This window comes from Pinus tabuliformis, chromosome X (genome assembly GCF_031772625.1).
Source record: "Pinus tabuliformis cultivar Carrire ecotype Pingquan chromosome X, CPIR1, whole genome shotgun sequence".
Taxonomy (NCBI): Eukaryota; Viridiplantae; Streptophyta; class Pinopsida; order Pinales; family Pinaceae; genus Pinus; species Pinus tabuliformis.
In genome coordinates, this window is record NC_142308.1 from 931,043,602 (window position 1) to 931,061,519 (window position 17,918).

Genomic DNA, 17,918 nt, shown 5'->3' on the forward strand with positions numbered 1-17,918 from the left:
AGGTCAAGGCAGCTTTGTTTAGGGAGAGACATGACATAGGTCTGGATTGTTTGGCCAGGGCAGCACAACAGGAAGCATCTACAGGTACAACATCTACTACAGAAAGACGGAGGTCAAAGAGGAGCAAGCAAGCATGGGGACATGCTTGATGATAAGCAAGGGAGAGATGTTGGGCCTTAGTTTTGGTCTTATTTTTGCTCAAAGAAACTTACTTATCCATCTATTTTCCATCCATTTTCCCTTCATTTATCCCATTTTGATGTATATTTGATATCCATTCAGGTATTTAATTTTAATTTTTCAATTTCTAAAGTTTTTATGAAAATTTGGTTTTTAGTGCAAAATTGGCAGATTCAGAAATTCCCGTAATAGGTCTATGGTTGATATGGTTGCAGGACACTTGGGCACGAATGAAATGCATGGATGAATAGCTTGGGAACTAGGACTAAGCCAACAATTCTTAATTCGAACAGAACAAGCTTTATTAGGCCCATTTGGTGCTAGTCAACCATGACTAGTCATTCAGGAATCCCATAGAAATAGGGCAGTTTTGAGATTTCATAGGAATGGTCATCTTTCTTGGGATGGGAGTAATGAATTCGAATTAGATAGGTGGATGAGAGTAGATGGGTTTTTTTGAGTGAATATAGATCAACTTTTTCATGAGACTTCTTATTTAAAGCCAAAACTTTGATGGCCTATGTATTGATTTTGTGATATACTTTTATGCTGTGACATCTTTGGATTGAGGAGTTAATTTGAAGACTGGTGTTATTATTATTTTGTTGTTCAATGCTATGGATGTGTGACTGAATGTAAGCTTCTGATATCACCTCTCAAAGTGTGCAAGGCAAGGGTGGAGGGCCCCCATTCCAAGCTAAGTACACTTCCTTGTTAACTAGTTTCATTTCCTTGTAATCTGGTTGATTGTAGCACTAGTTTTTCAAAGCTTTGTTTCAGTTTGCTTTATGGTTTATGCATAGTGATTGATTTCATTAGTTAATAGCTTATTCATCACTTTATTGAGTTGGAAAAATAGGTGTTCAAGTTGGGCATCCCTTCTGCTAAAATGATGAATCAAAACTAGTTTCTTTTGTTTGCATGCAAGTAGTTTTTCATTGAAATTTGGATATTGAGATGAATTAATTATGATGGAATACCTTATGTGTCTCTTAAGTTAAGAGCTTCTTTCATTAATAATTTATCCATCTTAAGCTTTTGGTTTCAATCTCTGATTCATTAAGTGATAATTGAGGTGAAGGTGGACTTCTTGAGGTCAAGAACCCTTTCAATGTTTTTTTCTCTTTTTAAGCTGATTGAATTAGAGTTATAGAATGTATTACTTTTAGCTTTTGAATAACTTATCTTTCAAGGTTTGATTACATATGATATTCACATATAGTGAACTTGCCTCAAAGCATAAACAACCCGGATTGATAAGAAATAATTGTGTTAATTTAGGTCCACAAATTAGCTCAACACCTATTCTGTGCGTAGCGACACTCACAGGAATGGTGGATCGCCATGGAAGAGAGGCTCGCGTAGCTAGAAAAGCTTGAGGAGGACTGATTTCTAGCTGGATTTCATCAACAAGTTCAGAAGGGGTGCAAAAAGGCATGGCACGATAGGCACATCAAACTATGCACCTTCAAGGTAAATGATCTAGTCTTGTTATATGACAGCAGGTTTGATAAATTTCCAAGGAAATTTAGGATGCACTAGCTGGGACCATATGTCATCAAGGAGATTACTGATGGTTGAGCAGTTTAGCTGGTCAAATTGAATGGAGAACCCTTCCCAGGGAAGATGAATGGCATCTGATTGAAGCCATACACTGGTGATCCAACTAGGTGACTATATGAGGGAAGCACAGTCTTAGCGCTCCAGGCACCTGAAAGGAATCGTGGGACCATAAACTACATTGCGCGGGTCAGAGAGTTTCACGATTGGGGAACTGCGTGGAACAAAGAAATGTCACAGAGCTCGTAGAAGTGCACAGGCAGTTGTGCTACCAAAGGAAAAACCATGCAGGATAACTGGAAAGTGACCGTTAAAGTCACTGTTCATGATTTGATGACGAGAAAACGGCCGAACGGAGCGGGGGGGCGGAATTTAAGTTGGAATTTATGGACCAGATCATTGAAAATTTGTCGCCAATATTGCATTAATGAACCAATTTTGCGGAGGAACGGTCAGATTTGAATTTGAAAATGCCTATAAATTACAAAGGGTTTCCCAATAGAAAACACTTGGAACTTTGAGAATTGAGGTGGTGAGCTCTCAGGTGCACATGAACCGTGAAAACTTTGAAGTTTTGATAGCAAGTTCAGTATTTTAGACATTGTCAAAGGAGACACATGAGTTGTTGCATAACATCATGTTGACGCCTGTAGAATCTGCGAACGCTAAAGCAGTGACAACTGAGGGAGTTGTCCCAAAGGTAGCTATGGGAGTAGAGGGAGCTGCCCCGAAAGTTGCGCTTGTAGAAGTACCAACAGAAGTGCCTAAATCCCCCAGGATACCCAGGCCAAAGCCTACACCGACCTAGGAGGGTCCAAACCGAAGAAGGACAAGAAGAAAATGCAGCTACTGGTGCGTGCATCACCTAGGAAGCACCCATAGTCGGTAAAACACACCACAGAAGAAAAGGCCAAAATGATTGACCTAGAGCTAGAAGAAGAGGCTGAAGAAATCCCCATGGATGATGAGGATATTGTAGTGGAAATGGAGGACATTGAAATTGAGGGGTTGGACTCCATCTCTAAGTTGCCTGAATACATTCCTCTGCATAGGGGCAAGGCGAAGGTTCCCAAAGATATTGATGAGAGTAAGGTCACCCTTCACACAACCCTCCTGTCAGAACAAATTGTCTTTGAGGGATCTCATTTGGGGCATGTCCCCCTTTTCAAGTTGGAGGACTGGGACTTAGCTGACATGGAGCGCTTCCCTCATTTAGCGACAGACCAACTTATGCACCGTGTCTTCCACAAAAATACTGTAGTGACCACTTTGTTGCCGAGGAAGTGGCTGAAAGGCGTGGACAAGGCATGCCTACTAAACCTGCTATGGGTGCCACATTACAACCACACACCTATCACGATGGTAGTAATGAAGCAGCTAATGTGTTTGGTGCATGATGGTTGTTTGTGGCTAGAGGAGACGATACCCATCACTGACATGCTGATCCATAGGATCACGTGGCTCCCATACATAGGAGAAAATTCGGCCATGGCGTTTGGCGAAAAGGCCAGTAAGCATGCGCTTGCCAAAGTGATGAAGGAAAAGTTCAAGCTTGTAAAGAAGCCACGCGGCTATGCCATTTCTAGTATCTGACCTCGCAGTCAAAGTGGCGACGAAAATCTTGGCAAGGAAGGTCATGCGAAAGTGTCGTGTAGATGAAGTGCTGGCACTAATGATAAATTTGGCGGCCCAGTGCGTGGAGGGGTTTTTAATATAACTGGGCGCACTACCTATGCGGTGAGTTCCTCACGAACTACTGTGAGGCACAAGATCACAGTAATACTTTCCACTATGCATGGCTATTGCTGTCTATAGTGCTGGTTGCGTGGGAGCAACCTGAAGATAGCCAATTTCCTCTAGTCGTGCCAGATCGAAGTTCACTTTGCTGGGGATGACAAAGGATCCTCAGCGGATAAAGGACATCAATATCTTTCCGATATTGATGGAAATGAGCATCCATATGGCCATCAACTGCAAGCCGTGGCTAACACCTACAAATTTTGAGAAGTTGCAAGAGTACATGGGATTCAAGGCTAACTTCCACCATGTCTCAATACGGGTGCAAAAGGACCCTGACCAGAAGTGGCACAACCTACCATACTTGGCAACAGATGATGCAATTGCAGCAGTCCTTGACTATTGTACAACAAATTGGCGCAATGCCATGGACTCGACAGCGGGATATAACAAGATAGCCACGTAGTGGAAGAAGGAAGAAGCCAAGCTGAAGATGGAACAGTTGGTCGTGAAGAGGAAAAAGTAGGCAGATGACAAGGCCAAGGCAAAACGCGATACCATGCAATAGTCGGGTGGATAGGCAGGTGAAGAGGAGTGTGGCTTTGACCGGAGTTAGAAGTCGCCTTCCCCAGAGACCGAGGAAGAAGATGATCAGACGAAGCAGGGAGGAGCGGACCTGGAGACAACTCTGTTCCACATCAAGCACACCAAAGACCTAGAGAAAGTAGGGTCACGAAAGAAGTCTAAGGCTAGCAAGATGTCTCTGGACCCGATCACCCTAATAGAGGGGGACTTAAATGACATAGGTGATATGGTGCGGGATGCCACTGCAGAAATACTGTAGCACTTCGAGCAGTGGCAACAGAAAGTGTTGGGTGCTATACAGATGGGCTTGTGCGAGCTACAAACCCACGCATCACAGATACAGACTAACGCGGCATCAACCAGTTTGGCACCTGGCACCTCAGAAGTGGCAAAAATGCTGCGCGCAAGGGATCCCTGAGCAATAGTGCTATCGGATGGAGCATTGACAAAAAATATTGAAGCTGACAGACTTACTATGAAATCCCTCAAGAGAGTTGGACTCAACCTAGCCATGCTTCCCAATGAGGCGCATCACATTTTGCAGGATGTCGTGATCGTGGAACTCTAGGCCCGTGACCAATGTGCGTTACAAGTGATCAATAAACAAAAGGTCAACAACACCCAGATAACCATGTGGAGAGACACTGCCCTTGACCTTGTAAAAGACATTACAAACATGAACCACTGCATTTCCACAGTCGTAGTTGAGGTGTGCAGGACTGTCTTGGAGCTAGGCATTCTCAAGGCTGAACCGATAGATGTGAGGGTTCAAAAGCTCACTGCTGGAGTGCACGATGCATGAACTGAATTGGCAAAGGTTCAGCTCGAGCTGAACCTCAAAATTATAGAGTTGCAGTTGAAGGCCCAACCTTCAACTCTGACAGAGATCAGAGAGCAGCGTGAGATCGCTATGAAATATGCGGTAGCAGTAGTAAAGAGTGCAGCGAAGGACTATACCACACACTTCAAGCAGTCACTTGAGGTAGTCACCTGCCTGCAAGAAGCTCCTACTATACAATGGATGGAAATAGAAGTGTGGGAGTTGCAGCAGTGCTATGATAAAGTTGAAGTGACAATGTGCATTGTCGCCATCACGTGGAGGTTATCTAAGCTGTGGGAGGCCAAGGCTTTGAAAGAGTAGGTAGATGCAACTCAGCACAAGGAAGTAGTGATGAAGGCTCACTTACATATTTGGTTGGACAAGGCCTATTTGATCATAGCTACAATTGAAGGCAAGTTGGTTAGTCTGCAGAATACTCATAAGAATATTCAGTCCAATGGCATAGGGCCAACAACGGAGTAGCTAGTTGAAGAGATGAAGTAGGCAGCACGCAGTGTATCACCAAAGTTACGGCAGTCCAAGTTGAGCTAGGAGGTCTTTATGATAAGATATTTGCACTAGATGAGTGACTCGAGGGTGAGAAACCATGTTTGTGTTGGGGGCCTGTTGGGAATGAGTCCCCTAGGGGTCAATTTTGGGGTTAAAAACCTGAGTTTTGGGGCAGAAGGCCTGAAGTTTGTATAAAGAAATGTAAAGTCTCTGCATTTTGTGGTCATGGAGTGTGAAAAAATCAAGAGTCAAAAAGGGTTTTCCGCCATTAGTCTAGATAGGTTGTGTCAGTTTTAGAGATCTGCCCTTGGTCCGCGGACCATGGGATTGTATAAAAAGAAGTGTTAGAAGAATCTTTTAGTAGTTTAGAGGAAGTTGGAGTTATTAAGGAGTCTATAAAGGGCTAAGAGAGATAGCCTTAGCATACGAAGAGGATTTGCAACTGAGTGTGCAGAGGCCTAGGGTAGAAGTCCACAACTGAGTACACGGACCCCTGCAGCTGTGTGCATAGGGAAGATAGAGTCTGTATTGGGAATCTGAATCATCAATAAAGAGAAGTATTCTGAAATTACTGTGTATTTTTCCTCTATGGATTACATGTGATTATGTTATGTTAAGTTTTGGGTTTATGTTGTAATGCTAATTTGATGCATGAATGTATGTGTTTCTATCTGTTATATGAATGCGAGTAAGAATATATGTTACACGAAGATACTTCTAATTATATGATAAAGTTGGTGAACACTTAAGATAATTCGAGAACTTATACAATAAAATATTTACAAAGGCATGCAAGTGCCTGAATCATCGTTTAGGGTCGTGCGAAGGACGATCATATACCTTTGTGGAGGTTCTAAGGGATGAAAGAGAAAGTACATCGATAATCCGTAAAGGCTTATTGATCTGTGTTATCACCCAGGTTGTTCCCTATGACTCCCAAGGGAATACGGCCAGGGTAACCACTAACCAAGCTTTGGATTCTAGGTCCTAGCCTACCTGTAATCAGAGAGGGCTCTCTCTTTAAGTTTTAGCTCTATTTTGTGAAGATTTTAGGCTAGTTATAAGTTTCAGTTTTTGTTTGAAGTTTTGGTTGTGCACTGTTGTTGTGAGAAGGGCATGAAAGGTTTGGAAGATGTTAGTCCATTGGGCATTTGGAGTCAGAAATCTGAGACAGTCCTGGTACCTGTGATGGAGAAAGTTTTACTGCAAGGCTAGATGACTATTCTTAATATAATTTCTGATTAGTGAGTGAAACAGTGGGAGATGGAATTACAGACAGTGTGGTAACAATTTGAGCAGCAATTTCTACTTAGTAGCATACATGAATTACTAAATAGGAACTGCGAAAGGTTCAGGGTTTATTGGAGCAGTTAAGAATTCCAATTAAACAGCTGAGCCTGTAGAAAACATTTATAGTAAAGAAAGATTGAAATCAGGGTGTCTCCATGGACAAATCCTGAGCTATTCTTTTTCTTTCTTCCTAAATTTAGAACAACATATGAGAGATATGAGTTAAACAGGTAATAAAACATTAACAGAGATAGAGAAAACTTATTATATTAAGCCATAGCACTAGAATCCTGTAGCATTCAATGGTTCCAAGACAGCATGCATCAGTAAGACCAAATTCCTGTAAACTCCAAGCTTTCTTTGTATTAGTCCTCCAGAAATTACAGCCGAGTTCTTCTTTTTTAACAAGAAACAACAACCCCTGAATCAACTGCGTGGGGGAGATTTTATACAAAAATATCAAGTAAAATATCTAAAATAAAAGTTATTGAGCAATAACTGTCTCTACCAACTTTGTACAGTGAAGTTATTACAAAATTTAAAGCCTGTAGTAAAGGCACATAACAGCTGTTTTCTCTTTGTCAGTTGATGATGACTTTTGGGCCCAAGGGCTAGCTGCGTTAATTCTTGGACGGCTTCTACTGACAACGGCTGCTATAGATGGCACGTTGTGGCTCTGATGCTTTTGGGATGCTGACCTGTAATCTTTGACCTGTGGCTGCTGATCTATGACTTCTTTATTGATTCTCTGCTTACTGTAAAATGCATTTGATTAAATTATTTTATCAAATCACAGCAAAGTCCTTATCATATCTGTCCACCATTGATCAGGGGGCATCTGATGCCTTCGCATATTGAGGAGTGTCTCATCTGCATCTGTATATTTGTAGTAATTAGGGGGGACTTCAAACAGATGATTGATTTCATGTTCTATATAAAACAGATTTTCTAGTTTATCATACAGCTCTTGTCCTGTGGGCGGCCCAGTTCCTTCCGAAGTACTAGATGAAGTAGTCAACTGATCAATGATGTAATTGTTGACTCTTTTTGCATATTGTTCATGAGAAGATAGCCTTCCTGCGTTGTTTAGTAAACTGGGGAGTCCCCTGTCGTGTAATGCTGTGATCTTGGCACCAAAAGCATTTACCTCTGCTTGAATATCCTGACATTTCCTTTCTAGTGCCTGTACATAATTTCTGAGGGTGAGTACCCTTTTGATCGTCAAAATTGTATCAGTTCTATCTCTGATACCCATGTTTGCTAACTGTATGCCATTTTTGTTGTTCAACACATTGATCATTCTAGTAGCTATATCTAGCATACTTCCTAGAGAAGCTCTGGCTTTTTGACTTTCTGCATAAGCCTTGCCCAGCAAATCCATTTGCTCATGGATGGTCTCTATATATTGCCATTGGTCTGTGATTGATTGACCAATCTTTAACCATATGATTTTCTTGAGCTCTGTTATTGCTTTGCCCATGTTCATCTCTTTCTCCAGCTCTTTGATTTTCCTTTCCAAGGTCCTTACTTCCCTTGTCTTTTCTGCCACCTGTTGCTTGGATTTATCATGTTTCTCATTAAGTGTGACCAATTTCTCCTTAGCTTCATTTAGCTCTGCCATCTGGGATTCTAGGACTTGAATCTCATTCATCAACTTCTGCATGTCAAGGCTTGGAGCCTGCTCTGATGTTGGTGCTGGTGCTGATGTTGATGGAGCTGTCTCAACTGTCTGCACTGTAGGAGGAGTGACAATTTGAGGGGGTTCCTCAAGGTCGATTACTTGCTGAGGGGGCTGAGATGTTTGGCCTCCTTCTTTCTGTTGTAGGGCTGCCTGCAGTGCAGCCTCTGTTTCTACCAATTTTCCCTCTGTCTGGGCAAGTTGTTTATGGAGTGATACCAGCATGGCTGCTACATCTTGGTCCTGCCTTTGCCGGGCAACCTCTTCTGTTTGAGGGTGAAGGGTTGCTGGGATCTTCATCATCTTTTTTAAGGCTGCAATGTCTGAATCCTTTATCTTTAGCAGCTCCTTTATAGCTTTAGGGTCCTTTGGATCATGCCCAAGCTCTATGATTATATCCTCTAAAGACCTTATCCTGTTGTCTTTAGCCTGGGAGGATGCCTTTTCTAACTCCAATTGTGCAGTGGTATTATTCAAAGAATTCTGAAATCTATAATTTATCAATGTTTTGTCTGCTAGGGTAGCATACACCATCTCACCCGTCTGTTTATGCAATTCAATTTGGTCCATTGGGTGGATGTCCTTGGACAAGATTTCCAAGTTTGTTCTTATATAATCAGCTGCAGACTGTGGCTGCAGCGCTGTGGGCATGAAATGGCTCATTATCATTTTGCCCTCTTGCACATCATATGCAGACATCAACCTCTACTGGTTTGTGGGAGCCATTTTCAACAAGAGATTGTACAGCTGTAACCGCACCGGTTCATTTTTGGTCTTAATGTCTATGAATTGTTTCTTTATGCTGGATTCACCCTTTCTTTGTTGCTCTGAGGAGCTGACCTCTCCTCCAAGTATTCTTTGCTGCTCTTGCTGTAATGAGCTAGCTGATACCTCTGTGCTGGGGGGACCCATCTGTGCTTGACCAAAAGGCATCTCCTCCTCTGAAAAAGGATCGAGCCTTTGTCTCTTTTCCCCTTGCTGTGATGTTGCGGTACTAAGGGGAGTCTGTTCCTCTCTATTTCTCTTCTTACCCCTCTCTTCATTGATAGGGGTTTGGAGCACCAAAGTCTCCACTGTAACATTCTGTACTGGGGCCTCCTTTTCTTGCATTTGCTCATCATTAGGACCAGGAGCCTCTGCCATTCCTTCCTGCTGTTCAGGATGATTTTCAGGCTGTTCTTCTTGGTCTTCTGGCTCTTTTTCTTGGGCTGATTGCTGCTCTTCAGGGGCCTTTTGCTGTTCTGTTTCCATGCCTGTATCCTTAGCTGCAATCTCTGCTGTAATTGGGGCTTGGAATGCCTTTTGTGGAGCTGTGGATGATGAGGCAGCTGCTCCCACTCGAGTGCCTGAAAGAGAAAATACCTGTGAACAGAGCTCTAAGTTAGCCAACTTTTGGAGATTTCTTATTTCTCTTTGAGCTAATTCTTCTTGTGTAGTAGCCTCTTCTAAGGTGCCTTCCTTCCATTCTAGTTGATTTGCATATTTTTCTATGTGAGGCAACCTTATGTGATCATAGCTGGCCAGCCTATATCTGACCCTTCTTAATCTTATGAAATGATTGGGGTCGTATGGTTTCCAAAGGAAACTGGTCTGTAAGCCAAGGGCTTCTAGCATTCTATCTGCCTCTTGCCAACCTTCCTCCCTTTTATTGTAGATGAAGTGGCCTAATTGGTTTCTAACTTTAAGCTGTGCTTTCTTGCCCCTGCTTGAAAAATGGAGTACGTCAGCATTCCCAAATTGCCTGAAATACTCCAGGGCAAACAATCTCATAGGCACATATCTGGGCAATTTGTATGGGGCCAACTCACACCCATATATTCTAATAATTGTGTGGTTTTGGTAAAAATACCAATCCCCAATGCTGTATATCTTGGACAACTGAAGAATCCTCTGCATATCATCAGTTAGTCTTGGAGGAGGTGAGCTCAGAAGCAGAGACATGGCTAGGTGGATGAAGAGGTCTATAAACTCACAATAAGTGTATGGGGACTGAGATCTACAGTGGAAAGCAGAGGACCAATAGACCACTGACCTTGGATTGCCTTGTGCATCCACTCTTTTCACAGGAAAAGGAAATTTCTCATGCTGATAGTATAGGATTAAATGATAGATATAGGAGGTGTATCTGAACACCCTTTCTCTTTCCAAGTCTATCAATTGCTCATGTATTTTATTGGAGATGTAAGTGGCATAGTCATAACAGATTGGGGGCTTACCAGGGGTAAACATGGCCATTATCGCCAGCACAGTTTCATCAACAATTTCTATTGAATTATAGCCCAATATGGGAATAATCATGTCTGCAAGGTCTCTGCCCAATTGATTCAGGTATACATGATGAATGGGAGGGTACTTCATGGTCTCAGAGGTTGAATTAATGAACAAATGATTTATCTTGGTGATTTGAGCATCTGTCAGTTTAGCTCCTTGTTTTATCAGATCCATCAATGATAAAGGAACTAATTTCTTAGCGGTATTGAAGTTTAGCATCTCTCTGATGGCTGCAGGGGTGACATAAAAAACAACTGAGCCTGAAGGGTCAAGCACAGCCCTCTGAGTGGGGTCATAGCAGTCAGCACATCGGTGGATTAGGTCAGGGAACTGGTTGACCTGAGGGAGCTTGAAGATGGGGAGGAAAGAGTCCCAAATGCCCAATATATCCATTCCACTATCATGCTTGAGTTTCAATTCATTTAGCAAGTGAATGTGATACTTGCTATGCATTAGCATTTCCTCTGATATTTGGTAATCTTGATCTGCTAACGCTTTCCACTCCAACTCTCTCTGAGGGGCATTCAATGGAGCAACATTCAGGGCAACAGGTGCTACTGGTGTATCCATGTTTTACAAGTGAATTTGGGTTGAATTTCGATTATTCTGGGAGAAATACCGTCCTGCACGGTAGGTGAAGTAATTTGCTGAATTACAGCCCGTTTTAGAGCAACAGGGGTGTAATCGGGCACAATTGGCCGGTTAAAAACTGAATTAACTTAGTTCCAAGGTGTAGCAGGCCTATTTCTCAGGTGAAAATGGTCAATTTCCTGGTTTTTAATCAATGCAAGACGTAACAAAGTGCGCAGTTGGAGAATTGGTAAATACCTGGTCTTATAGCGATGGAGGAGCTTGGTTGCAATCGAATGCTGAGCAACAGCAGCTCTGGAATGGTCTTGGTAGGTTGGCGGCAGCAAAGGACGTGAAGATACATGCAGGAGGCAGAGCAGAAAAACACGGAAAAAGTGCACAAAAATGGCAAAATTCGGCCAAATATGGACTTTTTGGCGTTGGCGCGAAAATTTGGATGACGTCAGCATGACATCATCAGGTGGGGTCAGGGTCGGGTGACGTCAGCATGACGTCATCGGGTGACGTGGCAGCCTGTGAGTGGTCCACGGGGACTGCATAGGTGGTGTGACAGCTCGGAGCGATGGCGGGCGGGGGCGCTGATGCGGCGGTGAAGTGGCGTGACGTTGGCATGACCGATCAGCGGAAAACCGGGAGTGGTAAGCGGTATGATATCGCACCGCTATTCATACGGAAGCGGGATTGTCAGAGGCTGGCCCAATCCAGTAATATGGAGATGCGTGCCCCCGTGTGTACGTCAGTGGACGTCATTTTTCGGAGGCTAACGGAAGTACATCGAGGTCGCTCCGAAATTGATAAGGGTCGTCGGATGGGAAAGCCCAGATCCGACGGCTGGCAGGAGGGCAAGTTTTCAGGGCAATACGGCAGTGGGCGGGGAATATTTTAATATATTTTTTGAAATGCGCGCCCGGGTGGAACTTTGGGTTTTGGCGGATTTGCGATTTTTTCACTGTTTTTTCTGTGGAAATGCGCATGGCAACAAAACTTTGGATAAAGCAGAAAAATGGGTTTTTTAGTGTATTTTGCAAAATAGCGCGGGTTAGGGGTAATAGTGGGTTTTTACAAGGCCTTTTGCAAGTAAAATAGGTAAATCTTTTCAGAGGGTTGTGAAGGGAAAAAGGGGTAGAGCTTAGGTTATTAGACCGACCAGAGGTCAATTTAATCCCTGTTTTTGGGCATATGGCTATAATTGCCAGGGGGAGGGAATATTTATACATTGCTTGGGGTTTATACACCATAGTGTTTATAATAGTAGGGGAAAAGGGGAACTTAGGGGATTTAGATAATAAGAAGTTAGGAGTTAATATGAGTGGAGAAGGTGAATGAAGGGGGATATACACTAAGTTTTATGTGAAATTGACTTAGTTTAGGAAGTAGATCAAAATGAAAAGAATTTTACACAAGAAATGTGGCTTTTAAAGAAACAAGAACCAACAAAGACTTTGACTTCTTCCATGAACATAGGTAGTATTGGGATGTTAGTAATGAGTATAATGGGGGGGTAATCAGAGAGTTAGACATGCTTCATTGTACTGTTGCAAAACTGCTGAATAAGAGACCTGCACTGGCACCATGTTTTTCCTTTGCTTGAGCCAGTGACAAAGGAATCATGCTTCTGCAACCCCATCTACCTACCCATCTACTGCCTAGCATTTTTTGTTACTCCAAGGAGGGTGCACTTAGACTTGCAAACCCTTATGTGCCTTTTCTTTTCCTTTGGCTTTTTTCTTTTGATTTTTCTATCTAAGGCTAGCCTTATTGCTTCCAAGGCCCCAGATTAAATAGTTGGGAACCTTCATTCTCTACCTAACTACTTTATCTGCCAAGATTGAACTGTTTGGACAGATTTCTTTCTCTAATCTACAACAGAAAATTGAAACATGGCATGACCCAGCTTAGACTGTTGGACCACCCATTCAGAAGTGGGGCAGTACCCACCAACTGTAAACATGTGCCTTCCACACAAATATGAGATCTTTGCATCACCAAAGTAGATCATATTGGCACTTCCTCTGCCAATCATGAAAAATGAAACCTATTGGTATAGGTAGCTAACAGTGGCTCCACTTGGGGATGGTTTTTCTTCTTGAAAGACCAAGAACAGCAGGTCAGATTGCCTTGGCTTTTGACTTTCTCTTCAAAACTTGAAAACTTTCTCTTTGTACTTCAAAACTGGAATCTACCCCCATTGTGGACCTTGCTGAAATAAAACTTTTTGCTGCTTATGTACAACAATTTCTTAACTGAACTATTTGTATGCTGAAAGAGAATATATACAACTGATTATGTACAGAAGGAGAAACCCTGCTATATACATGGAAAGTAGTCAAAATAGTGCTTCAACATCCGGCCATTCACAGGGCCTTCATCCAAGTCAGTTTCATCCAGATTTTTTAGGAAGTAAGTGTTGTTTCCTTGCACTGCTTGGATAACAAATGGTCCTCTCCAAAGAGAATCAAATTTTCCATGTTTTCCTTTATCTTCCCTTCTTGAATCCCACTTGAGGACTTTGTCACCAATGTTGAAATCTTCAGCCTTAGTCCTTCTATCAAAAGCTTTCTTTAACTTCTCTTGTAGGATTTGAACTCTGTTAAACACTTGATCTCTGGTTTGCTGCAAACATATTATTTGATTGATCCTTCTTTGCATGTCATTGGGCTCAGCTTGACTTTCTTGAAGTAGTTTCATAACAGGAACCCCTAGTGATGAAGGAAATTTGGCTTCTAATCCATAGACTAACTCATATGGGCTGACCCCAATGGATCTCTTGGTCATTAGTCTATCTGCCCATAAGGCATTCACAAGCTTCTTATGCCAATTCTTCTTATTTTCTTCCAACACTTTCTTTATGATGTTTACGAGGCTTTTATTTGATGATTCAGCTAGGCCATTTCCTTGAGGGTAGTATGCAGTGGAATGGCCCAAAGTAATATGAAATTTGTGGCAGAAGTTCACCATCTTCTTGGATCTAAAAGCAGCAGCATTGTCTGTTATTATCTTGTTGGGACAACCAAATCTAGAGAGGATATTTGTCTCAAGAAACTGAATGATAGTAGAATCATTTGCTTGTCTACATGGGATGGCCTCAATCCATTTGGTAAAGTAGTCTGTGGCTGTGAGGATCCATCTATGTTGGCCTGAAGATGAGGGATGAATTTCCCCAATGAAATCCAAGCCCCATTGTTGAAAAGGTCTCTCTGTTGCAATGGCCTAAAGGAAGTGGCAGTAACTTTCTCTTTCCCTCAAACATTTGACACTTATGGCATGAGGTAGTGAAATTTTTAACATTAGAAAACAAAGTGGGCCAATAGTAACCAGCCCTCAGTATCTTATCCACAGTGGACTTCCAATACAAGTGTCCACCACAATCACCTGCATGAAATTCTTTCATGACATTGTTAGTCTCATTCTCAATTAAGCAGTTTAACAATATACCCTCATGGTTTTTCCAAAGCAAATTTCCATCCATGACACAAAATCTTGCAGCTTTCATTTTTAGGAACCTACATTTAGTTCTGGACAATCCTGGGGGAGCACACAGGTTTTGCAACACATAACATATATCAGAATACCAAGAGGATTGTTCAAAGGCTACATTGATCTTTGGAGTCGCCAGCTCCGGTTCATTGTCCAGTTGGTTAATGTCTAGGGCTTGGAAATTTGTTTCAGACATTAGTTTGGCCAAACCTTGGCCCTTTATCAGTTTTGTAGGTCTTATCTCAATGTCAAATTCTAAAATGTTGGCAATCCATTTTCCTCTTCTGCCTTCTAAGTTTTCTTGAGTGAGTATGTCTTTCACAATGGGACTTGGTACATAAGCTATAACATGGGAGTATAGGATGTAGATCCTAAAGTCTTTGATGGCTTTGACCAAAGCATAAGCTTGTTTTTCCATGATCTGATATTTCAGAGGTGCATCTCTAAGAGCTCTACTAAAGAAAGCAATAGGTTTCTCATTTCCTTGGTCATCTTTCTGTAATAAGACAGCAGCAATGGTATGCTGGGAGGCGAAAGAGAAAATGATAAACTCTTTGTCAAATTGAGGATTTGTTAAGACTGGAGTTTGGGTAAGGGCCAATTTGATACCTTCAAAAGCTTGATTTGCTTCTACTATCCATTTTACCTTTGAATCCTTTTTTAGCATGTTGTTTAGTAATCTGATCAATTCTGCTAAGTTTGGGATAAACCTCCTTAAAAAGTTGATCTTTCCCAAGAAGGCTTGCAATTCTTTGATGTTTCTTGGATGGGGCATTTGCAAGATGGCCTGTATTCTGTCTGGGTCAATTCTAATGCCATCCTTAGAAATGATGTGGCCTAACAGCTTACCTTCTTCCAAACCAAATAGAGACTTCTTAGGATTTAAGGAAATTCCATATTTCCTACAAGTTATGAATATTTGCTTTAGATGTTTCAAATGTTCAGGATCAGATTTTGAAAATGGTGTAAGGTCATCTAAGTAAACCACAAGGAAATCATGAATCTCTTTGGCAAAAGCAATATCCATTGCTCTTTGAAAGGTAGCTCCTGCATTTTTCAACCCAAAAGGCATTTTGACATATTTGAAGGTTCCCCATGGGGTTGTGAATGCTGTTTTGTCCTGATCATCAGGGTGAACTAGGATCTAGTTGAAGCCTAAGAATCCATCCAGTAACGATATTCTTGAAGCCCCTACCACTCTTTGGAGAATGTGATCCATTTTGGGTAAGGGATAATTGTCTTTGAGGGATACTTGGTTTAAATTCCTTAGATCAACGCAAAGCCTAATCTCCCCAGTTTTCTTTCTTGTGGGACCAAGTTCGAAATCCAATCTGAGAACCTGATTGGTGCTATGATACCAGCTTTAAACATTTTTTGTACCTCTTTTTCAATTGAAGGGAGAAGCATAGGATTGATCCTTCTCAATTTTTGCTTGAACGGTTTTTGGTTAGGCTTGAGGGGGATAGTAGGTTGAATGACAGAGGTGTCATAGGATTTCAAATCCTCATAACTCCATGCAAAGACATCTTGGAACTCTTTAAAGAGATCAATGTATTTAGGCTTCTGGTCAGGAGGTAAAGATGCAGACAATTTTATTATTTTGGGTTTTTCAGGAGTCCCAATGTTGCATTCTTCAATGGCAGCATTGAGGGGCTGCATTTTCGGTTTTCTAGGAACATCATTTGAGTCAAAAATGTCCTCCAATGGGGTTAGGCCCGTTGGTAGAAAGTTGTCTTTTAGCTCTATAATTTCAGCTTCTGTACTAGCTACTTCATCAAAATGCAATTGTTCAAGTTGCATCATATTTTCCTTGTCAAATTTTGTTGGACAAAGCATTTGATTTGCTGTTTTGGGAGATATTGCTGTTTGGTCCTGTTCACTCAATGGCTGTGTGTCTTTCACAGAATCAACATCAAGGTTCAAACCTAAAAATTCGTGCTGCAAGGTTAAGAAATTATTTATCTGTGTGTCATCCTCAAATACTTGCCAGTCTTTAACATTGTTTGGGACAGAAGGTCTGTGTTTTATCTCAGCTGTAAAACAGTGGTTAGGTTCAAAAGGCAATTTGCATGTACTAGCAAATGTGGCTAAACTGTGTGCATGAAGATTGTGGGCTCTAGCTATCTTGGTTATCTGAAATTCAGTGAAAGTTTTAAGCATTTCAATAGCAGCAGACCTATATGACCTTAGTCTTTTGTCATTGGTGACAAAATTGCCTTTCACTTGTTGGATAATAAGGTCTGAATCTCCCATGATTGAAAGTTTTGTGACCTCTAATGACTTTACCAGTTTGAGGCCTAGCAAAAGAGCCTCATATTCTGCCATATTGTTGGTACATCTGAAATTAAGCCTATAGGCCCGACCTTGTGCATGATTGCTTTGTTTGTTATGAATCCACACTCCAGCTCCTGCCCCTAATTTGTTGACTGATCCATCAAACTCAAGAAACCATAAGATTTCCTGATTTAAGGGATTTTCAACATCCTTTCTATAACTTGGGATTATAAGTTGGAGTTCTTGTCTTTCATCTGGTTTATCTTCTAGGACTGATTCATCAATTGGTTTCTCAATCTTGATTTCTTGGGGACTCGGTTGCTCACTCTCATGCATATTTTGTTCAAGTGTGATAGATTTGTTATCACTCTCTGGACTTGTATCATCATTGAACAGAATAAAGGAATCCATATCTGAATGGACTGCATAAATGGGGAAATTTTGAGGTTTTTCCTCACTGCTCACCATGTATTTCATAAGTGACTCTCTATATAGCCTCTTGGGTTGACCAAAGACTGAGATGGTGGCATATGACATGTCTAATTGCAGGGAACCTTGGAGTTTAGCCCCCCATGATCTTGATAACAACATTCCATATTTGGGTGGGATATCAGCAACTACAACATCCATTAAGATTGTTTTGTTTGGATACTGGACCAGGGATACACATAGATCTTTTATCAAACCTAAACACTTAACTTGGCTGGAGTCAAATGAAAATAGGTCCTTGTATGGCCTTGTTATGTCTAAATTCAGTCTCTCCATCACAGATTTGGGCATAAGGTTATGGGATGCCCCAGAATCAAACATGGCATTATGTAATATCTTATCATGAACATGCAAGCTGACATAGAAAGGTAAGATCCCTGTAACTGCTGTCTTTCCATCAACCTCAGGGCCAAAAAGTAATTCTGGGGTATCATCCAACACATTAACATCATCTTT